General features: G+C 37.2%; 1 long non-coding RNA gene across 1 annotated transcript; it reads right to left on the bottom strand.

The window, feature by feature from the left end:
* Positions 1-421: 421 nt before the first annotated feature.
* LOC132130733 (uncharacterized) lies at positions 422-2,273 on the bottom strand. Its single transcript, XR_009428765.1, has 3 exons — positions 1,937-2,273; positions 704-1,039; positions 422-603 (listed from the first exon to the last, which is right to left on the bottom strand). It is a non-coding gene; the product is annotated as an uncharacterized LOC132130733 (long non-coding RNA).
* Between the last annotated feature and the right edge of the window lie 22,190 nt (positions 2,274-24,463).

Genomic DNA, 24,463 nt, shown 5'->3' with positions numbered 1-24,463 from the left:
ACATGATTAACATAATATTATATTTCAAAAGGAAAGTCAGTAAAGCAAAAGAAAGAAAGATGTCAGGCAAGAAAAAACAGTATTCAAAGGAGAAATTAAACGAGGCAGTTGAGGAAGTAAAGGCAGGAGCAAGCTTAAGAGAAACAGCAAAATAAATTGGCATTCACCACACCACCCTACAGGACTATAAAAAAAACAAATATGTCCACAACCCTCATCCTAATTCGGCCCTGACACCTGGAGAGGAAGAGGCTCTCCTGTCGTTTATATTTTGGATGGCAGACCATGGCTTCCCAGTGACAAGATCCGTGGTCAAAGTTCTGGCTACTGGGATTATTAAAGAGAGTGGCAGAAGCGAGACCACCACCGTAAACCTGGAGAAGGGGCCAAGTGATGTGTGGTGGTCCAGGTTTAAGGTCTTCAACCCACTTAAGACTGCTTTCTCCACCATGGCTTCCAGGATGGGTCTGGTGCGAGGGGACATTGTTGTGGGGAAGAAGCAGTTTTCAGCTCTCCTCAAACATGTCTATCCCACTGCTGTCACAGTCCAAAACATTAAGGCCGGGTTTCGCAAGGCTGGCCTTTTTCCTCTGTCCAGGGCTGCTGTGGACACAACCCAGGTAATTTTGACATTAATACAATGATAATTCACGCTCTGAGCTACTTCCATTTCTTTTCAAGTGTGTTAATGAGTTTTACATACGTTTTATTTTCTTAGGTGGTGAGAGTGCTCCCATCTATAGATGGAAGTGATGCCACACAATCCAGCCCTGCCGCCACTGCCTTAATTACACCATCCATCGCTCCCACTGTACCATCCATCACGTCACCTACTGACATATCAGTCATAACTCAAACACCTTGCCCCACCTGTAATATTAATAAAGTGGATCACAAAAATTACCTGGTGGCAGCAGGTGTAATACCAGAGAGTCTGGCTAACGTCCTCATGAGCCCAGCCCTGGAGAGGAAGGAGAAGGTGAGGCGTCTCATTCCGCTGCCAGCCTAAGTCATCAATAGCGATGAGTATTTTGACCTGCTGGTAGAGAAAGAAACCGAGGAGAAAGACAAGGAAGAAAAGAAGCAAAAGCGTAAGGAAGAGATGGCAAAGAAGAAGGAGGAAAAAAGACAAGCCCAGGAGGCCAAAAGGCAAAAAAATCAGGAACCTCCTCCTACTGAAAATGGAGAACACTGCGCTCTCTGCCATAGAGTGGTCCCACCTGGCTCAGGAGATGAGGCCATTGATGAATGGGTCCGGTGTGACCTGTGCCATTTGTGGTTCCACCTGGAGTGCGCAGAAGTGGAGGAAGTGCCAGACACTGACTGGCTTTGCCATAAATGTAGTCTGTCCACATAAAAACACACGTTACACACACACACAATGTAAATGGTGCACACACAAAAAATTAACATTCATTTCTAGTTATGGTATTTTTTTATCAGTTTAGTGTTAAATGTAAATAGTTGTAAACACACACACACAATGTAAATAGTGCACACAGAAAATGAACATGTTAATTTCCAGTTATGGTATTTTTTTATCAGTTTAGTGTTAAATGTAAATAGTTGTAAACAAACACACATAATGTAAATAGTGCACACAGAAAATGAACATGTTAATTTCCAGTTATGGTATTTTTTTAATCAGTTTAGTGTTAAATGTAAATAGTTGTAAACAAACACACATACACACACACACACACGTATCCTGATAATTTGTTTTGAAGTTTTCACATTGATTAATCATTAAATATTTTTAATCAGTTCAAATTGTTTGCCCTTTTTTGTCTTCAGAAAGATATGGTAACGTTATTCACTTGCTTAACTCACATGCCATAATCAATATCATGACACAATCAGGCCTAGCTTGCATGCTCCTCTAGCTTTTTAAAGCAGCAAATAACTTAAATTTTAAACAAATAAAAAAGTTACTCACCTTTCTTATTCATTGAAATGATGTTTCTCCAGTTAAAATAAATAAATAGCTCAAAGTTGATCCGTTAAATGTCCATTTTCGTCATGAAAATAAAAGAAGGCGTTCTGTACGGAACATCGTAATAGCCTGTACGGAACACCGTTAACGCTTATCATCTTCCGTACATGTGCGGAGGAGGTACTTTTCCCCACTTTTCTCAAAAACTATTGGTCCAAAAGACATCAATCAAAGTGTGGACTGTGCAATAGGTATTCCCCCAGAGAATGATCACACAAACATGCTTGTCTGGCTTTCAACAACGGAGGAGTGGTTGCTGGTGTGCGGTGAAGGGTGAAAAGTGTACGGAACATGGTTAGTCTACGTTAACAGTGTTAAAGAAGATGTGCTGTCCTAATCTAGAAATGCAATTTGTCAACTGCAAGCAGTTCTATTTGCCGCGGGAGTTTCACTCGTTCATTTTGGTGAGTGTTTACATCCCTCCGCAAGCGCACGTGAGCTCAGCTTTACAGAAACTCGCTGATCAGATCACAGAGACAGAACAACAACACCCGGACTCTGTTTTAATCATTCTCGGGGACTTTAATAAAGCCAATCTCTCCCGTGAACTGCCAAAATACAGACAGCATGTTACATGTCCCACCAGAGACAGTAATGTATTGGATCACTATCACACCACAATGCATTTCACTCTGTTCCACAAGCAGCTTTGGGACGTTCTGATCACTGTCTGGTTCATCTTATACCGTCCTACAAGCAGAAACTAAAATCTTCTAAACCTGTACTAAAGACTGTGAAGAGATGGACCAGCGAAACAGAGGAGGATTTACAATCTTGTTTTGAAATCACTGATTGGAGTGTTTTTGAAGCTGCTACCACCGATCTGGATGAACTCACAGAGACTGTAAAATCCTATATTAGTTTCTGTGAGGATATATGCATTCCTACCAGGACTTATTTAACATTCAACAATGATAAGCCATGGTTTACAGTAAAACTCAGACATCTTCGTCAGGCCAAAGAGGATGCCTACAGAAATGGGGACAGGGTCTTGTACAATCAGGCCAGGAACACACTGAACAAAGAGATTAGAGCGGCTAAAAAGACCTACGCTAAAAAGTTGGAAGACCAGTTTACTTCCAACGACTCAACTTCAGTGTGGAGAGGACTTAGAGCCATCACAAACTACAAGACACCATCCCCTTGCACTGAGGCTAATCAACGACTTGCTAACGACCTGAATGAGTTTTATTGTAGATTTGAAACCCCCAACACCCACTCTGACTATCTCCCTACACAACCATTAACACCTCCTGCAATCCCCCTCTCCATACCTCCTGCTCTTCAAATCTGTGAAGATGATGTGCGCCAGGTCTAACAGAAGAACAAAAGAAGAAAAGCACCAGGCCCAGATGGCGTTACACCAGCCTGTCTGAAAACCTGTGCTGACCAGCTGGCCCCCATCTTTTCACAGATCTTCAACAGATCCCTGGAGTTGTGTGAAGTGCCTTCCTGCTTCAAATGCTCCACCATCATCCCTGTTCCAAAGAAACCCAAGATAACAGGACTTAACGACTACAGATCTGTGGCTCTAACGTCTGTCGTCATGAAGTCGTTTGAAAAACTGGTTCTGGCTTATCTGAAGGACATCACTGGACCCTTACTGGACCCCCTGCAGTTTGCTTACAAAATTGCACTCCATCCTGCAACATCTGGACAAAACAGGGACTTATGTGAGGATACTGTTTGTGGACTTTAGTTCGGCTTTCAACACCATCATCCCAACAGCCCTTCAGACCAAACCGACCCAGCTCTCTGTTCCTAGCTCTATCTGTCAGTGGATCACCAGCTTTCTGACAGATAGGCAACAGTTAGTGAGACTGGGGAAATTCTTGTCAAACAGCTGCTCCACCAACACTGGTGCCCCTCAGGTATGTGTTCTCTCCCCTCTGCTCTTCTCCCTGTACACCAACGACTGCACCTCTAAAGACCCCTCTGTCAAGCTCCTGAAGTTTGCAGACGACACTACAGTCATCGGCCTCATCCAGGACGGTGACGAGTCTGCTTACAGACAGGAGGTTGAGCAGCTGGCTGCCTGGTTCAGTCTTAACAACCTGGAGCTGAACACGCTCAAAACAGTGGAGATGATCGTGGACTTTAGGAGAAACCCCCCTGCACTTTCTCCACTCACCATCATGAACAGCACTGTGACTGCAGTGGAGTCATTCAGATTCCTGGCAACCACCATCTCTCAGGATCTGAAGTGGGACAATCACATTGACTCCATTGTGAAAAAGGCCCAACAAAGGTTGTACTTCCTTCGCCGGCTGAGGAAGTTAAACCTGCCACAGGAGCTGCTGAAACAGTTCTACTCAGCTGTCATTGAGTCTGTACTGTGTACTTCAATAACTGTCTGGTTTGGTTCAGCAACAAAATCAGACATCAGAAGACTACGGACTACAGTTTGGACTGCTGAAAGGATTATTGGTGCTCCCCTGTCCACCCTTCAATAACTCTATACATACAGAGTGAGGAAAAGGGCTCAGAAAATAACTCTGGATCCCTCACATCCAAGTTACCCCATCTTTGAACTTTTGCCATCTGGCCGGCGCCTCAGAGCCGCAAATACCAGAACAGTCAGGCACAAGAACAGTTTCTTCCCCCAGGCAATCTACCTCATGAACAGTTAAATGATCCCCACTTATGCTTATGCAATAAAAATGTGCAATATCCTTATATTTATTTGTTACCTCTCCATCCTAGTACATCCCTACATCTTACTCAATCCTATTCCATTATCATTTATAGCACAAATGTTTTTACACTTATTTATCTGCTTAATTTTTTTTTTTTTGTCTGTGTGTTGTTGTCTCTGTTTACTGGAAGCTTATGTCACTAAAACAAAAGTATGCGCAAGCATACTTGGCAATAAAGCTCTTTCTGATTCTGATTCTGATTTGATTCTTAATTGTCCAGCGCACAGTAAAATTAAACTGTTAGGTTTTAGTAAATTTTAAGCTAAATTCAAAATAAATGTTTATTTTTCCATCTAACAGTCAAATTAAAATGTGAATATTAATAAACTTACAGCTAAAATTCAGGTAAATGTATGTAATGTCAACATGGTTTTTGTTTTTTAAGTTGCAAAAATCTAAATTTTAATAATAAAAAGTAATATACAGGCAGCGATACATGTGCAACAACAATAATGTGTGTAGTTCTGATCTACTGTCTTAACAATATACAGTACGGACCAAAAGTTTGGAAACATTACTATTTTTTATGTTTTTGAAAGAAGTTTCGTCTGCTCATCAAGCCTGCATTTATTTGATCAAAAATACAGAAAAAACTGTAATATTGTGAAATATTATTACAACTTAAAATAATAGTTTTCTATTTGAATATTATATTCAATTAAAATAACTTATTCCTGTGATGCAAAGCTGAATTTTCAGCATCATTACTCCAGCCTTCAGTGTCACATGTAACATCAGTCTATCACATGATCATTTAGAAATCATTCTAATATTCTGATTTATTATGAGTGTTGGAAACAGTTCTGCTGTCTAATATATTTGATGAATAAAAGGTTAAAAAGAACTGCATTTATTAAAAAAAAAAAAAAAATTCTAATAATATATATTCTAATATATAAATAGTAATGTTTCCAAACTTGTGGTCTGTACTGTACATATACATATATTCTAAATCATAATACTGCAATTTTCTATTAATATTGAAGGCTATAAACTTAATATGTATAGCTCTGCTTGACACATTTTTTTATCAGGGGTCACTGCTCCATGTCTATCACCTAAGGGGTCCTTGCTCTGAAAAATGCTGACGACCCCTGCTGTAAACAAAGCAGCTGTGCTACTTTCTGTTTCTGAACAGGATTTGATTGTTTTAAACAGCCATTCAGATTTGCAGTGTCGTTTGACACAACACCAAATATCAAATACTTAAAGACTCAAACTTCAACATTTTTACATTTTAATCTGCACCTGTTTCAGTACAACAACACTTTTTTCACAACTTATTTCAATACCAAAATGAACTCTTCAGAAATTATAGCAGCATGACATTTTGATACCATCATATGCCTTGTTTGTTATTAACAAAAAATGAAGCATGTATTCATCATTATGTCTCGAACTTGAGGAGAGAATGTACCGTATTGCTTCCCCAGCAGTTTTACTGGCAGGAGGTGCTTTGTTGCAGATGTGCTAATGGTGCTCTAACAGTCAGGTGCACAGCGAATTAGTAGGCCTATGCCGTTCACTGATTTTTAATGTCAATTAAAACCAGGAGTGTGACAAGACCTCCATAAAACAACTGCTCCATGACAGGAGCTGCTCTCCACAGCTGCTCTGTGGCCCTTGAATGAGTTATGCTAATAGACATCAGAACTGGCCAAAATGCCATTTTGATTTGCATATGGCACATTTTCTCTCTTTATTGATTTTGGGATGGAAGGCTTGACTGGATTGACAGTTTATTTGATTGGATTGACACTGTATGACATTATCAGTGGCACAATGGGCTTACTTCTTTTTTGCACCATCATTTTCCCTTAGCTCAAATCCAGTAATGATTGCAGTATACCTGAAACCGTTTTAAAAGAGATTTGCAATCAGGTTAAATTAATTAAATCTCATGACGGACATGTTCTAGAGGAACCTTAAAATAACCTGCAACTGTTACTTTAAATAACTTTTTAAAGTGATCCAACCCATAACTTTTTGTTGTTGTTGTTGTTGGTGGTGGTATAAATAGATGTTTATATACTACGGTCCAAAATTTGGGGATTAGGGAGATTTGTAATATTTTTTGAAGAAATATTTTCTGCTGATCAGGGCTGCATTTATTTGATCAGAAATGCAAGCATATGTGAAATATTATTAATATTTTAAACAAAGGTTTTCTATTTTAACATACTTTTAAATACATTGACAAAATTATAAACGCAACAATTTTGTTTTTGCCCCCATTTTTCATGACCTGAACTCAAAGTAAATAAAAATCTCATCTTTGCTAAGCATGTCCCAGCCATGTTCGTCATGGTTCCCTTAAAATTTTCCAATGTGGTATGTGGGTATGTGCAGCGCGTATCAGTTTTTTTTCTGTTTCGACAAATTGATAAAGATGTTTTCTTAATATGCAGGTGTTTTCTTTTTCATTTGCAGCGGGTTGAGCTCACTCAGCCACCGTATGTAAATCATTACTGACGTTCGTGAAGCAGCTGAACTTCTGATCTTAAGTACTGGACAGATTGAAACGCATGCTTTTGGAGCACACCTGGCAGTGCAAAAATCCTCAGAAAAAAATATATTCATTACTCCAACTCCTCACCTCCTCCTCATTCCAGGGACGGTGGCTGCCACCACAAGAACGAATCAAAGATAGCGTTAGTCCTCTTCCTCCCACAAGAGGGGAATCTGAGAATGAGACACACTAGATTACACATAATGGTTTGATATGTCTGAATTTCACACCTGTGAAGTGGGAAATGGTGCTCCGTAGCTGACTGAAGGTGAGATTAGGAAGTCATTTTGATTAATGTTAAATCACACACTTTGACGTGGGAGTAGAATCAGCTCAGCACAAGGAGTGAGAACAATGTTACACAGTCCCTTACTGCTACTGAAAGCAAAGAACTCTGGGAGAGTTAGCGCATCTACTGATGAAATCAATTTGTCCAAGCTGCTCGGATGCTTTTGAATCCAATATTTGAGGAGAGTGTTTCCTATCTCCCTATCCTAATGACACAGTCCTATTTAAAATGAAGAGATGATAAAGACCTTTCACAGACTAAAACGGCCTTATGCAACCTTTGATGGGATCAAAACAGCAAAAAAAAAAAAAAAACAGATACGTATCCACAGAAATGCTAACCAATTTTTATGTTTTCCCTCTTCAACCACATCAGATGCAGCCAGTCGACACATGATCTAGCCATCAAACAACAGGCACCATTTATTGTGGGGACCTTTTACCATGCCATTTTGTCCCAAGCCTGGATTTTTGGCTTGGACCAGTATCCTGGGGAGAACCTGGTAACTTATTGTAGGTGGAGTAAACGTCTCCAAAGATGTGCACCATTGGGTCTCTTGAGGAATCATTTTACAGCCCTGTTTTATCCTTTATTTATGAAAGCCTTTCTGCAGTTGTGCATTCAGAAAGAACATTCAGCTCGTGCATATATGTAATGAGCATATTTGTACAAAGCACCAGCCAATACTGTGAAATCCAGCAAACCACGAAAAACACTCTAATCTACAGTATAAGTAGTCTCTGTATATTTCAGAGTGAAAATTGTTGAACCTTTTTTTGTTTAAACATTTTTTTGTTTAGTTTAATTTGTTTAATTTTGGAAAAATTATAAATAAAATAAATTTAAGTGACATTGGGGTGTAACAGTACACATAACAAATATTTTCAGCATTTGTCTTTCAGTCCGGTACAAATGTGTACATTACCAATACAACGTTGTTTTGAACACTGGATGTGTGGAACTTTCAAACACCTTGTTGTAGATATCTTCATTTTAATGAATCAATCGATTCTTAAATCGTAAAATCAATATTATGTTGTTTCAGTTGATGTGTGAATAAAACTTCACTAGACATTATATACCATGCCAACTATACAACTTTTACGTTTCTTTCAATAAGGAAATGTAAACAACAAATGCAGTTTTGGTGCTCTTTAATGTGTCATAACAGATCGTTGTATAGATAACCCAGTTCAAACAGCATGCCAAATAATTAGGGAGACATAAAAAAATTTGGGGCCCGTCCTAAAAGACAGGATGCTGTCTCTTTTGCTGAAGAGTGAGGTGTATGTTTTGTTTCAGGCAGAGCTTTGTGTGAACGTTGTAATGAGCAAATTTTATTCTTATGGCACATCATGATAAGGTTTGGTGGCATTTAACTTATAGAGTTTCGTTGATAATCCCTCATTAGTGGTGATAGAGAAATGCAGGAAGGATGAGTTGTTAATGATAGCTGCCCACTTCCAAATGACAATTCCAAAGAAATCTTTAAAAAAGGTGGAATTGATTGAAGTAAATTTGGAGTTTTAAGCTTGCCAGACGTAGACAGAAGGGTGGAGTCCATGGATGAGGAGCATGACATTGTGGAAATAGGTAGAAGGGAAGATTAGTTAGCCGCAACTGAGGCAGAGGCTTAAGTTGGGGCAACTCTTTCACCTTTTGAACTTTTTTCACTAGGTTCTCCCAAATTAACAGGAGATTCAACTTTGTCTTTAGAAGACAGCCTTAAGTATGATGTAGTTAAGCTATCCGTACTCAAAGCTTATGAACTAGTTCCAGAGGCCAATAGGCAGCAATTTCATTCTCATAGGAAAAACACCAGTCAAACATACATTGAATTTGCCCGAGATTATTTTGATAGATGGTGCACTTCTAGTAAAGCGGACGATTTTATGTCGCTTTCGAGAACATGTGTTATTCAAAGAGTTTAAACAGTGTCTTCCAGAAAGAATGGTCCTGTATTTAAACGAACAAAAAGTATCAAAAGTATCTCAGGCAGCGGTGGTAGTGGACAAATTTGTGTTTATGCACAGGAACGTTTTTCAGTCAATAGGGGCTGAGAAAGGTTATATGAAGTCACTGGTGAAAGTTCAGCCGCCCAAATTGAGTGTTGAAAAGCCCAAAGAAATGCGGGAATGATTTCACTGCCATAAGAAAGGACATGTTATTGCAGAGTGTTTGTCTTTGAAGTGTAAACACAAGTCCCAGAAAAAAAAGAGGTGAAAACTGTTAGTCAGAGTGCGCATATTGAGCAGACAAAAGATAAAGTTGACAGTGTATATGTTCCATTCCTTTTCAAAGATGTGTGTCGCTTTCAGTTAAGGAAGAGGATCAAGTAGAAGTGCAGGTCTTAAGGGACACTGGTGCAGCCCATTCATTTGTGTGTGAAGATGTTTTGCATTTTTCAGATCAGACGTCAGTTGGATCTAGTATGGTCCAGAGTTTTAATATGGAGATCATTAGAGTCCCTGTACACTGCATTCACCTGCAAACATACTTGGTTTCTGGTTTTGTAAAGGTAGGAGTACGCCCGGTCTTACCAGTGAAAAAAGTATCCTTTATTTTAGGTAACAATCTGGCCGGAGGGAAAGTTGTACCTTCACTCAAAGTGACCGAGACATTGTCAAAAGAGCATAGCTCCTCTGAATTGCCTCAGAAATATCCAAATGCATTTACTGATTGTGTAATCACACGTGCTCAATCAAAGAAAGATAATGAGGTCTTTATCTGACTCTTCTTATGTGTAGATCAGGAGGCTGAGGAAAGGCCTTAAGATAAGTCTCATGTCAGTGGTCAGGTGAGCGAGGTCATAGTGAATGACCCATTGAATTTGACAGTAACTCATGACAAATTAATTGAAGCTTAGAAGAATAATGTTTTACTTGTGAAATACTTTAAATTGGCTGAGAAACCAGAACTTGACGATGTCTCATTTGTTGTGAAGGAAGGTCTACTAATGTAGAAGTGGCATAAAAATAACACTACTGATGATAAGTGGAATGTTGTTTATCAGGTGGTGGGGCCCTCAATTTTTCATCAGCAGGTACTATCATTGGAGCATGACCAATTGTTGTTGGGGCACATAAGAGTGACAAAAACATACAACTGTGTCCTACAACATTTCTTTTGGTATGGTTTGAAGCATGACGTTGTGCAGTTTTGTAAGATTTGTCATGTTTGCCAGTATGCTGGGAGACCAAACCAGATTATCCCTTCAGCACCTTTAATTCCAGTTCTTGTCATAGGTGAAATTTTTGAGCATATTATAGTGGATTGTGTGGGTACTTTACCAAAGGCCAAGTCCAGTAACCAGTTTTTATTGACGGTTATGTGAACAGCTACCAGATATCGTGAAGCAATTCAATTTCGTAGATCACAGCCCAAGCAGTTGTCAAAGTTTTAACAAAGATTTTTACCACTTGGTTTACCAAGAATACTCCAGGCCGATCAGGGGACTAATTTTCTATCTAAATTGTGTGCTCAAGCTTTTAAATCAAACATCGCATTTCCAGTGCTTATCAGGGGTCAGGGGCCACTGGAAAGGTTCCATTAAACATTAAAAGCAATGCTTTGGAAGTACTGTATTGAGACAGGGTCTGAGTGGGACGAAGGTGTTCTTTTGCTTTTATTTGGAATCCGTGATACTGTGCAGGAGTCTCTCAAGTTCAGCCCATCAGAGCTGGTGTTTGGCCATACTGTAAAAGGACCACTGAAATTCCTGAAAGAGAGGATATTAGGCATTGAGGACTCAAAAAAAAACTATTGTTTTAGACTATGTGAGCAAATTTCACATCCGACTTCAGAAGGTTTGTATGCTGGCTCGTGAGTCATTGACTAAAGTTCAGGGTAAGATGAAAATGTGGTATAACAAATCTGCTATAAACAGATATTTTGCAGTGGGCGACCAAGTGGTTTTACTTCCTGTTCCTGGATCAGCATTAACCACACGTTTTTCGGGTCCTTACAAGCTCCTGGAAAGAAGGGTTGACACATATTACGTATTGAGTATACCAGACAAAAAACGTCAAAAACGGGTATGTCATATGAACATGTTAAAAGCTTACCATACCAGATATGATTAGGGATGGGAACCGAGAACCGGTTCTTATTCAGAACTGGTTTTGTTCTTTGAAAAGAACCTGAACCGTGAGCAATTTCTAAGTTTCGGTTCCGAAAACGGTTCTGGTGCAACACTTGACCAAGTGCTGTGAGCCGCCTTGCACTGGTGTTCGGAGTATTCAGCGTTTCCCACAAAGGATGTCATGAACCGAATAACAGACACGCCTCCCTGCCTCTTTTAATTACTGAGCACATTGATTCCAATGACGCGCATCCACAGACTTGTTGCGCTGTCGCATCTTTAATTGCCGAACACATTGTTTCCCATGACTGTATGTGCACTCGCGCCTTTGATAACTGTGCACATCGTTTTGACTGACTGTAGATCTAACGGCAGCGCGCTGCACCTGCCGCCACTAAATTACATTATATTTGTCCCATATTGTCACTAATATACATACTGGCTTCAACTTGGACCACTAAATAAATATACTGCTATTGTTATGCAAGTATGAGGGTTAGATTATTTAGTATACAGTGTTAAACAAAGTGATAGAAAATATTTATTTTAATGCATTTTAAATGTTAAAAAATGTGGAAACCACTCATTGCATCACACCATCTCCTGACTGCATTATTATTTGTAAAATAGGGACTTTATGGAGAGTGTATACATGTTTATAAGTTTAACCATTTATATTTCATTAATTAAGGGAAATTAACAAGTTTCTCAGCCCTCAAGGGACTATTTTGCCAACAAGCTTATTCCTGCTAGAAAAGCAAAGCGTTACTGATAGTGTAAAAAACATCAACTTTGAAACACATTCTGATTGATGGACTAGCATTACTCCACATTACTTACTTCCTTCCAGCAATGCTACATTCATTGAAGGTAAAATAGAAAAAAAATAATTTAAATGGAACCGGAACATTTCTAAAAATACCCCACCCTACTTATGAAGATCTGTACACTGTAATATATGTTGCATTTTGGCATTGCCAACTTTTACATTAAGTTGACAGTAAGTAATAAACAGTATTGAGCACTGAGTATTGTGCATTTTTCCTTACCACTATTTCTTAATAATTGTTTAATGATTTTAATGGAACCAGAATCAGAACCGGAACCGTTAGGTGGAACCGGAACTGGAAAATTTCTAACGATTCCCAACCCTAGATAGGATGCAAAGTTACTTGACGAAAAGCAAGATGATTCAGCCTGTCCAATTGTGTTTGTGTGGGACAAAAATCCAGGTAGTGAGCAGCAAGATTATTTGGAAGGCTCGATGGAGTCTGATACTCCATTATTGTCTGCCAGATTGACTAATTCTAAAACTTTAGCCAATTTGTCAAATTTTTTAGCACATCTTAACATTGATCAGAGGAAAGATGTTGTTAAACTTCTTGGCAAGTTCCATAAACCCCTAGAACATCAGAAATTTCAGCTTCCGTAACACCAGCATGGGCGGATCTACAGGGGGGCAAGGGGGGGCAGGTGCCCCCCCACTCTAGAGCCTTGCCCCCCCAGCTGCCCCCCTAACTTTAATGATCCAAAAACTGTACTTACAAAAACAACCCACCACTATGTCCAATACATTTACCAAAAGTGAACAATTTAATTTTTAATTTTAAATGTATTATTCGCCCTTCCCCCCTGCCCCTCAAATACTTTTTAGTTTTTAGTAAAGTTTTTAGTAAAGCCCCGAATATTTTGTTAACTTGTCTTTCTCACAGAGTAAAACAATTCATCAGAAAAACAAATGTGAATAAGATTACAGCGGCCGCGATTAACTATTCATGAACAGTGCATACTACATTTTTATTTATATTTTCCCCTTTGCATTAAAGGTACTTTTGACGTGCTTTTGCAACGTTGAGCATTGTAGCCAATCACAGACATGTCTGTTGATCACATCGGCCAATCAAAGGCGTTTAAATGAGTCACTGTGCTGAAGATGTGTTTTGCGCGAGCTCACCGAGTTCACGTTCGCAAACCTGTCATTATTATTGGCAATAAACTTAAGATGCAGATAAGAGATTCACTTGATATTATTATTGATGCTGCTCTGATGCACTACATTACGCAACGCTCTGTTTGTTGTTAGGAAGACTAAAAGTTCAGCGGTCTAGCTCATCAATGTCAAAATTATTATATAAGTTAACAAATGCCTGGTAAAATGTAAGTAGATAATTTAATATTTGACTGTTTTACAATAAAAAAAAGTTCAACTTTTTTTATTTATTTATTAAATTTTGCCTTTTTGAATTGAAAATATGCTATAATTTCCTTGATTCATTTATGTAAATTAAAAATAAAATATTAGTTGCAAATAGTTACAATTATTTCACTAATACAACAAGCCTTTCTTTTTCTTTATTCCCTTAAATCGCTTTAATAATTAATTAATTACTTTAAATAAAAATACCCAATTTTAGTTTGGGCTGTTACGTTACAACACACAATACAGTGCCAGTTAGGAGATCGATCATTTGATTAGCTAAGCCTAAGCAGTCCTATTAAATCCAATTCCTCTCAGATATCACAGCAATGAAACCAGGGGAAACAACTGGGGAAATAACAAATACAATAGAATTAAGTAGTCTAAACATAACTGGTGTGTGTGTTGTGAATTAAAAAACGTTGTAGTGTGTAAGGGCATGATTAAACAATAACTACTGTAGTTTAAAAGTGTTTTTGTGTTTTTTTTTTTAAAGCAATTCATATATAGGGATTCCATGTACCCCTGCCACCCAGCCAAGACCTCTTGCCACCCCTTTGCCCCCCCATGCAAAATTTTCTAGATCCGCCACTGAACACCAGACTGTTTCCTGCAATACTTTCCTGCAAAAAAAAAAAAAAGAATTATTTTCTTTAGCACCGCTTTTGTCCCTTACTTTTGTTGTCTTTAATCCATTAGGTTTTTATATAGTTATATAGTATATATAGTATATAGTATATAGTTATAAAATATATAGTAATATATTTTTATTTCTCTACTAAATGCAAAATTCGTATTCAGTTCTGTCTCTGCCTGCTTCTTAATGGGCTAGTTGCATATCTCCGCCATCTTGGATTTCCGGTCTTGCGAGTGTGTGCGTAGATATTTCCGGTTGTGCTAAAAGTTAGTGCTGAGAACCGGAGAAATCCAAATATTACCTTCTATATGTTTACAGGATTTATAATATCACTTCAAATGCAAATAAGATATGTACTGCTATTATTACTATACTATAAATGTTAACTGAGCCAGTGGGTTTGAAACGTGTGTATGTTTGGGTCTGGTGAATGAATTTAATACTCTTGTTCCCTACTGTTCACAAAATGAAAGTTGAACTCATGGTGTGTATACACAGCTACATAATGTATTTTTATCTTACCAATTATGTAAATGTGCAAATTACTTATTTCTCGAAAATGTTTGTATTAAATAGTTTTTTTTTTTTAATGAAATATTTACCTCGTGTGGCTGCGATTTATCTTCATAAGTATCCATTTCTCAATTGTACACATACATCACTTTGTTTCATCATTATTTTCACAACATATTTTATTATTTTACACAATTAACTAATGATTAATTTTAATATCTGTTTTATCTGATAATTAATGCAAAAGAATAACAATATACCTGCGCTGCTCAGATAATGATTTATGCTGCAGATCTTTCACAAAACAAATAAACATTGATAAAACCACACATGAATGCAAACAGCGATCTTTTAATTTATGCAAACCTACCATAATTACATTGCGTTTAATTGTTTAAACGTTTAATTTAATTGTTATCAAATAAAGTTAATAAAACGTGCTTTATCAGAAATCTCTGTGCATCTTGTTTGACAGTCAGAAACCTTGATCTTACATAACAGTCAGAACAAAACCAGCTCTTCGAAAATGTTAAGTATTGCATATTTGAGTGGTTTGTGTTTGGAAGAAGAAATCCCAGTGGACTGATTAACCTGATGCTGATCCGCATAATCAACAGAAGAATAAAGCAATCTCCGTCTTGTTTCTTGATGAATTTCCACACAGAAGTACGCAAAAATATAGGGAGGATGTTTCTCCATGTCTTTGATATACCACTATCCGCTGTTAAATTAAAAATCATTGATTATATACATCTAGCCAAGTTTCGTATGTAAGTTTCCCTTATAGCAAATGCGAGCGTCGCAAGACCGGAAGTAAGTATGCACACACTCGCATCGCTAAAGCTCACCGGCGCCATCTTGTGCACCTAGCCCATTGCACACACCGCACCTCCATAGCAGAGAAAATAAATTTAGCTTAAATATCCTTTTATTTATTAAATGTTTTGTTACCTTCCAAAAAACCCTAGATGCCAAATAATTAGGGAATCATAACATTAACTGAATTTTCCTATACATTTATGTACATCAATTTGACAGTCACCACTGACAAGCTACTACTAAATATGTTGTAGAAACGTAATGTTCTATGAAGCTGCTTTGCAACGATTTGTATCATGAAAAGCACTATACAAATAAACTTGAATTGAACATACCTGTATGCTCATGCAGAATAAGCCATTAATATGTGCTTTATAATATAAGTACTAATGAACAGCCAATAAGCTAGTTATATGCATGCTAATAAGCAACAAGTGCAGTCTACTGGACAAAGTATACATGTGCCAGATAAAAAATAATATAAATTGTTGTTTTATTTATTATTTTTATTTTATTCTTTTCGTCCAATAATTATACATGACATATTGCCATAATTGTATTTCTTTTTTCACCAGTGGACCTGAATGATGAGTGTCGTACAGTACTTCAGCATTATTCCAGTGCATCCTTTGCGTGTATTTTGAGACATAAATAATTGAGAGCTGTAGCAAAGTGCCCCATGCCCTTGCAGAAAGCTCTGGCAGCGTGACACCTGGCACAGCTGTGGGAACAGATTAAGTGGGCATATGCTGCCTTCTGCATTCTGGAATACACATCTTGGGACTGGCAATAAAAGTGGCAAGTAATTTACTTTCCCAGAATCCCTGTCCTATTTACCCAGAGAGTTAGACTGTGCCAGACCCAGTCAAGGTACGATTAATGGAAAATCTTTATGAACAGTAAAGTGTAATCTTATGTAAATGGTAAAAACAGGTTCTATTATGACCAGCTAACATTAAAGATGCTCGTCCTTTCCTGTTGTGCTGCGGTCAGTTGCTTTGGATCCAACATACTCTTGCTGCACAATAAAGGAAAATCAAATTGAATGCCCGCACTTCAATGCAATAAATAGTTTGTTTATATTTAATCTGCTGTAGCCATCAGACTCGACCAGACCTCACTCAGGGAATGATGCATCCGGTCCCGAGATTCATTATTGTTGTGACTTTTACCAGGTCTAAAGGTGACAATGATTCTGCAATGCAGATGTCTCTGTTGCTCGCTGTAGTCATTTTTTACGTGTGAAATGTAAACCCCTATGGATTTCTAACACACACACACACACACACACACACACACACACACACACACACACACACACACACATATATATATATATATATATATATATATTGCATTTTACAAAGCAAAAAGTGATACTATATATGTCCAACTATGAAGTCAACATTAGTAATATCCATGCATGACTTACAAACATCACTTACTAAGATACATTTTTTATTAAATGCATGACTCATAAACAGGCAGCAATACTGGTGCATTTCTGGCTCAGCATTTTCACCTCACTAATGAGTTGATTGCAGCATAGTGTGTGCATGCACCACACGCCAGGCCTGTATTTTACCTCACGATCGATCTCACATGTTAATACACCAAGCGAAAGTAATTTGGTCTTTTGTGGATGGGTGTAAGTTTAATTATGTTGACTGCTCAGATCAATATTTAGCATCATGCAGGGACAGACCTTTCCAGATGTCGTTTGACGAGGAATCCGCAAATGCATTTAAAAGATCTCAAACAGTGAGCAACCGTCATTATTATGATGATTTTCATGTAGGGGTTTGCTGAGTAATTTGGTGACAATTGTTTGGTAAAAGGGGCAAGTTAGGTCCACCGTTTGCCTCCAGTGGAGCAGACGTGTTTTATAATGAGAGAATGGTTTTATTTCTCCAGAGGGAAAAGCCATTAAATTGAAACACTGTTCATCTGACACTGAAAGCCATTCACGTCTCATCGCCCGTAAATAGACTACTTTGTGCAATTTTATCTCTTGTGTACTTCTCTTTTCTAACCTGATCTGATGTGTGAGTCCACATTAGCAGAGTTAGAAGGTTTCTGCATTGTTCAACATGCTGTTAATGTTAAGTAACTGTCAAAAAGCTTTATGTTGAACCAGATCGATGGTTACAGCATCAATCTGCCCATGCTAATGAGCCAAACCCTGATCCTATGGATCAAATCAAGTCCCGTGCTAAAATGGCACATGAGTGCAGCATCATGGTGACTTTTAAACTTAATAATAAGAGTATCATACTACGAGAAACGCTGAGTTACAGCCGAGGTGAAGTGAGGCGACGACCCAGAAAGAGCAGTCTCTCATCTGTCTCCTGAAATCTCTCATTCATCACTCGGCGCTCTCAGAGGACAGCCTCACCTGAGGATGATGTCATTCAAAGGTGACAGCTCTGAGAATTACCTGTGAAAATATTATATTTATATGGATGAGTTCCCGTGTGACTGACAGTGTCATTTAGATGGATTCAGCCAATGTCTTCAGTCAGAACATACTGTGTGTTAACATTTGCACACTTTTATTGATATGATCCTGTTAAGATACTTATCAGTACTTATGAGTACTGTTGAGAAACGACAGCAGAAAATGCTGATAATGTAACAATACATCGTAAGGTAGAAAAATTACCAATAAAATGTTTTGCTACTTGAAATAAAAATAAAATGGAAAATGAAAATAAAATAGAAAAATTTATTTTAGCCAGTTTAGTACACTAGATGAACTAAAATAACTAAAATGAATAAAAAACATGCATACTGTGCATATTACAAATAACAAAAAAAGTCAAATTAAAATTATGTAAACATATTGGTAACACTTTAGATTAGGGAGCACATATTCATCATTAACTAAGAGTTTTCACCTCAATAAACTCTGAATTTGCTGTTTATTAATATTTAGTAAGGTAGTTTAGGTATGAGTACGGATTAAGGGATCGAGAATATGGTCATGAAAAATAAGTCATTAATATGTGTCTAACTCGTGCTAATGAACACCTAATATGCAAGTAATTTGCATGCTAATAATCATCTAGTTAAAGGAACACTCCGCTTTTTGGAAATAGGCTCATTTTCCAACTCCCTTAGAGTTAAACAGTTGAGTTTTACCGGTTTTGAATCCATTCAGCCGATCTCCGGGGCTGGAGGTAGCACTTTTAGCTGAACTTAGCATAGACCATTGAATCTGATTAGACCGTTAGCATCTCGCTCAAAAATGACCAAAGAGTTTCTATATTTCTTCTATTCAAAACTTGACTCTTCTGTAGTTACAGAAGTTGTACTAAGACAGACAGAACATGAAAAGTTGTGATTTTCTAGGCTGATATGGCTAGCAACTATAGTCTCATTCCGGTGTAATAATCAAGGATCTTTGCTGCTATACAATGGGTTCAGCAGGCGCAGTGATATTACTCAGTGCCTGAAAAAAAGGCCCCAGCAACTCTGCTATTGCTGAAACTACACAAACTAGCTCGGACTATTTTCAGGCGCTGCACAGTTTAAAATGCAAGTAAAACACCTGTGAAAAATCTATGCAGAAATACTTTAATAAAGAGTTAAGCTGTACTGAAAAGGCATTTTAAATCTCTAGCCATAGATTTAACAACTGAAAGACAATGACAACAGTTATAATCAAGTTCTTATTCAAGAGAATGTCATGTATAAGCAAAACTAATGACCACTCTCGGTTATGATGCTGGATGAGTGTTTATTTAGGTTGGGAGGAAACACAGTCCAGGTCCCAGAGCAGATCCTCAGAAATGGAGCAAATGCAACTATTTAATCTAGGAGCGTGTTGTTTGATTCTCAAGGACATCATCACCTCCACCTATATTGAAGAGAAGGGCAAAACATTTAATTGAGAGCACCATTTAAACAAGTCAGAGAGCACCGGCAAGGTCAACACGCAGCTATGTCAACATAGCACACAATCCCCGGAGTCTCTTTCTCAAGTCATCAGAAACAGCATGATATGTTTTGTTTCCAACTTTTGTCCCGAGCACAGTTTTGCAAATGTCTTGAGAATGAGGTGAGAGGACTAGTGAAAGTCACAGGAGAAAGTGGGGTCATCGTGAAAAGCAAACACGCAGATTACTGCCCTCCGTTTTCCCCTCAAGATACACATAACCTCAACACTAGATGATTGCAGCACAATATAAAAGCAGCCTTCTCGAAGTCACCTTTCCATAATGAAAAGAAGAGAGAAGTCAATGGTGAAAGCACAATATACCATAAGTAAGATGGTAAAGCTAAGAGGAAGAATTATGAAAAATGCATTTAGCTAAATTAATTCTCTCAGACTTTTAATATACACATGAATGTAGTCTGTATTCAACGCTGTTTAATTTAAGGCTAGATTTGGGACACGCAACTTTGTCAGTTTGTCGTAATAATAACTAAAATCCAAACAAAAATAACAACATCATGAGTGAGTTACGTGTCAGGATTGATTGCATCCAAGAGTTCGGCATGAATTCCATATTGTTCCAGGTTGATTTATGCTGATTAAAGCTGGTATGGTCTCAGCCTCAGACGTCATGCCCATGCAAATTCAAATTGCTGTATTAATCCATTGCCACAAGAACAAGAGTTTTTACATATTCACATTATCATATTAATGTGAATTTAAAGTTCACGGCATAGGATCTTTATAATAAAATTTCTAAAAAAATATGATAAAAAAAGCAACAAAATGTGATTATTTTTTTTAAGGGGGCTTATTCTTTTCTATAACCACTGTATGTACATATACAAATTCTATTTTGATATTTTTAATATTTTGTAAACTTATCTTCAAATATCCAGAGAATGTGTGTACATTGCCGTATGTCATGTATCACATTTCTCTATGTGCATGGCGAGAAAATTTTTATTTAAATGGTGCAAATTTTTATCAGTTAACAATTTGCAATCAAATTGTAATCGTACATGACGAGTTGAGATCTTAAGTTCTTTTTCATTAGTGAACAACTGGCGGTGCATGTGCATAGGCAGCAGTACGAGGAGAGAAACAGATGTGTATGAGGAATAGCCACACATCCTCATGGATCAGACAGCAATGAATGATTTATACAAATAAAAGACTTGAGCACTCCAGGAAAGCATTGTGTTATCGCTTTCATTCTCATGCTTTCACGGCTCCGTTCTGCTCTAAGAGCTGGATGCAACACAGTCAGTGTTTGAAGAACAAACAGATCCCGTCCTCCTCTTATCTCTAAATGTCTTTTTAAACACATCACAGCTCCTTGTAGTCTTTTTATAAAAAAGCAGGAAATGCATGCTTCATTTTAGCTCCCCGCGGAAAAATACAACATAAAGTGCATGCAGTAGGTCTAGGCTGGTTTTTGCTATATTTTTGTTCTTTTTTTATTTTATATTTTATATTTTTAAAGGACGTTATTACCTCTTATCCACTTTTGAGCATAGACCTGATTCTGATATTTCATTCTTAAATCATAGTGACTTAACCTTGCTCTCCTTTTAAAGAAGATTTTTGCTGTTGTAAAAAAAAAAAAAAAAAAAAAAGAAAAGTTCATTTTTATTAAACATGAACAAAAAAATACTATTTTACTATATAAAAATTATACTAGATCTTTTTATATATATATATATATATAAGTTTTTTATATATATATATACATATTATTTTCTTTTTCTTTTCTTTTTTTTGGCACAGCACCAAACTTTTAAATTCCTTTCATTTTCAATGTGCGTTTGAAGTGTATTTTATTTATAAAAAAAATAAAAAAATCAAGATAATTTACACTTCAAGTTCATGTTTTTTTCCTGATGAAGTAAAAAATTCTAAAAAACAAAATTGTTCAGTAAGAATTTGCCCAAGAGCACCGGAGGGTTGAACTAGTACATTTTTAAAAACTAATTGTACTTTTCTGCTTCTTCTGGCATGTATGTTTGGAATGCTAAAATGTGTTATTTTGTTTGCAGTTGCAATACTTTCTTGGGCCGGTAAACAACACATTTGCAAAAACTGAGTCATAATACATTTGATCATATGCACATATATGTACATTTTTATATATACGGTTTTCATATTTTAGCAGTTATGACGTGTGTCCCAGATTTCTGTCAGTTCTTTAAAAACAGAACTGTAGGAGTTCCTTTCTTCTGCTAAACACATGAGAAGGTATTTTGAAGAATTCGGCTGGTAACCGAACAGTTGATGGAGCACATTGACTTCCACACACTCTCAGTAAAAAAGCACAACAGTTGTCAGTGGGACAGTATTAAAAAAGTTCACCTTTTTACCTAAAGGGTCCATATAAGTACCTAAATGGTACAAAAGTGTAACTTACAAGAAGGTACAGTCGTAGCTTTTGTACCTTTTTTCTAAGAGTGTAATATAGAAAACTCGACTTTTGGGTACCAAATGACATTATATGGATTTAGTTTGTAATTTGCATATGGCACCTCTGCACCTTGATAAAATGACACACAGAGTGTATCTGTGCCAGTTTTGCAATAGCAATCTTCATTATAAATGTCCAGCGTTCTCTCTGCATGCTGATATGAGCAGCTTCATCAGGGCTGACTGAGATCCACGGCAGTGCTTCTCCTCTCCTGCTGTGATCAAACAGGGCTTTAGAGAGATGAGCGCTGCTCTTAATTCCAGGCGTCCATGAGGGTGAAAGTGCATCCATCACAGACACAATGCTCTGCCTCCAGTAATGATGTATGGCCAGAGAGGTCAGTGACAGGTCATTGTGAGGAGGCCATTGATCAGCAGCAGGAAACATCCAGTCATTAGGACACGGATGGAAGGTGAGCCTCAATCACTGGACATAAAATGAAAGAACTGATTATCTAGTTCAAGAGTTTTTGGGAGTGAATGACTCAAACTATTTGAAACACTCCTATCGGCAATGCAAGCTTCTTTTACATCTGCAGCATCTTGACAAACTACACCTTCTACGTAGCTTCCTCGACCACCATTCATATTAAAATCCCACAGGAACAGTCCAAATCGATTTATATGAGTGTGCTTTAACCCTCGTGCGTCAATGAAAAACAAATTACACAGGAGGACAAAAATGTCTTTGTCAAACAATATGATTTATTTATTTATTTATTACCAACATCAGTACTAAACATAACTACCAAAAACTCACAGATTTTCAGGACTTTAATCCTTTAAATGCAGGTCTCGGACAAGTCCATTTTTAGAAACAACATTAATTTTGATGCATTATTATTTTTGTAAAAAACACAAACAGATTTCTCACTACATCTAAGCCACTCTCTGATATCCATACCAATATATCCACACAGTTATAATTACATAACTTCAATTCAATTCAGCAGAAGCAGAAAACAGGGAAAAAAGTGTATTTTCGCCATAGGCCAAACATCAGAAAATGATGCCATTGGGTTGAAAATAATACAAATGCAATATATATAGTATACAAATTTTGAAGCTTTGCCAACAGAATGAAAGCCTATTAACAAAGAATGCATGATTTTTATGTTAAAATTGCACTGGAGTACATTTTTATGGATTTCAGTGTGGACCACTTTTGTCCTTAATATCTTGACTATTAATTTAGTTTGTTGTTTAGTTAGTTAGTTAGTTAGTTAGTTAGTACCTGGTTTTAAATAGATTTATGAAAGAAAATAATGGTGAAATATTGCAGTTCCAATAAAAATATATATTTGTAATTATTTTTTGAAAACTTTATGATGTGTGCATTTACACAAGAAAAAAAAAACATTAAATTTGAAAAAGACAAAAATGTCTCTAGAGGCATAAGGGAAAGTATTATTTTTTATAATATATTATTATTGTAGCTATTATTTTCATGACATCTTTCTTTTCCAAACTGAACAATGTGACTGCCTCCAGCATGCATTGCAAGTTTGTGGACAGTTTTACCAGACTGACTCGTTCGAACTGGCCTGTGAGGTTTAAATTAGGGAAGACACTTTTACACTGAGGAGAGGAGCAGCAACGTCTGTTAGCCGACCTATCAATCATTTCCCACTGGGATCCTCCTCAGACTGCTTTATTTATAACTCTTTCTGATGCAGAGTTAGACAGAGAGCGAACTGTGAACATCCAATTCATATTTGTGACCATTAGGATTCACAAGATGATCCATGTGTGAGAACAGCCTTCCTGTGAATTTCGCTGGCAATTAAGATGAGTTTTAAATCTAAAGGGCAGGTTACTTCACAAGTGTGATATTTTACTCAGGTTTTCCTCCAGTGAACTCAAAAGAGTGGCTAATGAAATTCCTCTGTGGAATGACAGATAAGTGGAGCATAAAGCCACGTACACAGAAACCTGTTGCGGTTAGTCCAATTAGAAAAAGACAAAAGATGATCATAGTGCTTTATAAAAGCTGATTAACATTCACGTCCTTGAAAGAGCACAGTTACGCGTCATTGCATCACTAGAAAAAGATGCAATAATGACTACTAACTGAGAAACGTAATGTCTGATGGTGGAGTTTATTTTATTATTCATTTAATTTTTATTTTTTTATCTGCATGACGACTTCTAAGGTCATCTGTTTCATTTCATCAATGCATCAAAGCACATGTACGCCCAGGAATATGCATCAAATATATACAAAATAAAACAACATACAAAATGCATGATTCAGGAAAAGCATTACTGCAATTTGGAGAATTGTTCTGCACAGTCAGATAATATAAAAAATGATATAGGCCATGTTTTGCTC

The sequence above is a fragment of the Carassius carassius genome, chromosome 47 (assembly GCF_963082965.1).
Source record: "Carassius carassius chromosome 47, fCarCar2.1, whole genome shotgun sequence".
Classification (NCBI taxonomy): domain Eukaryota; kingdom Metazoa; phylum Chordata; class Actinopteri; order Cypriniformes; family Cyprinidae; genus Carassius; species Carassius carassius.
This window is presented reverse-complemented; position numbering and strand designations above follow the sequence as displayed.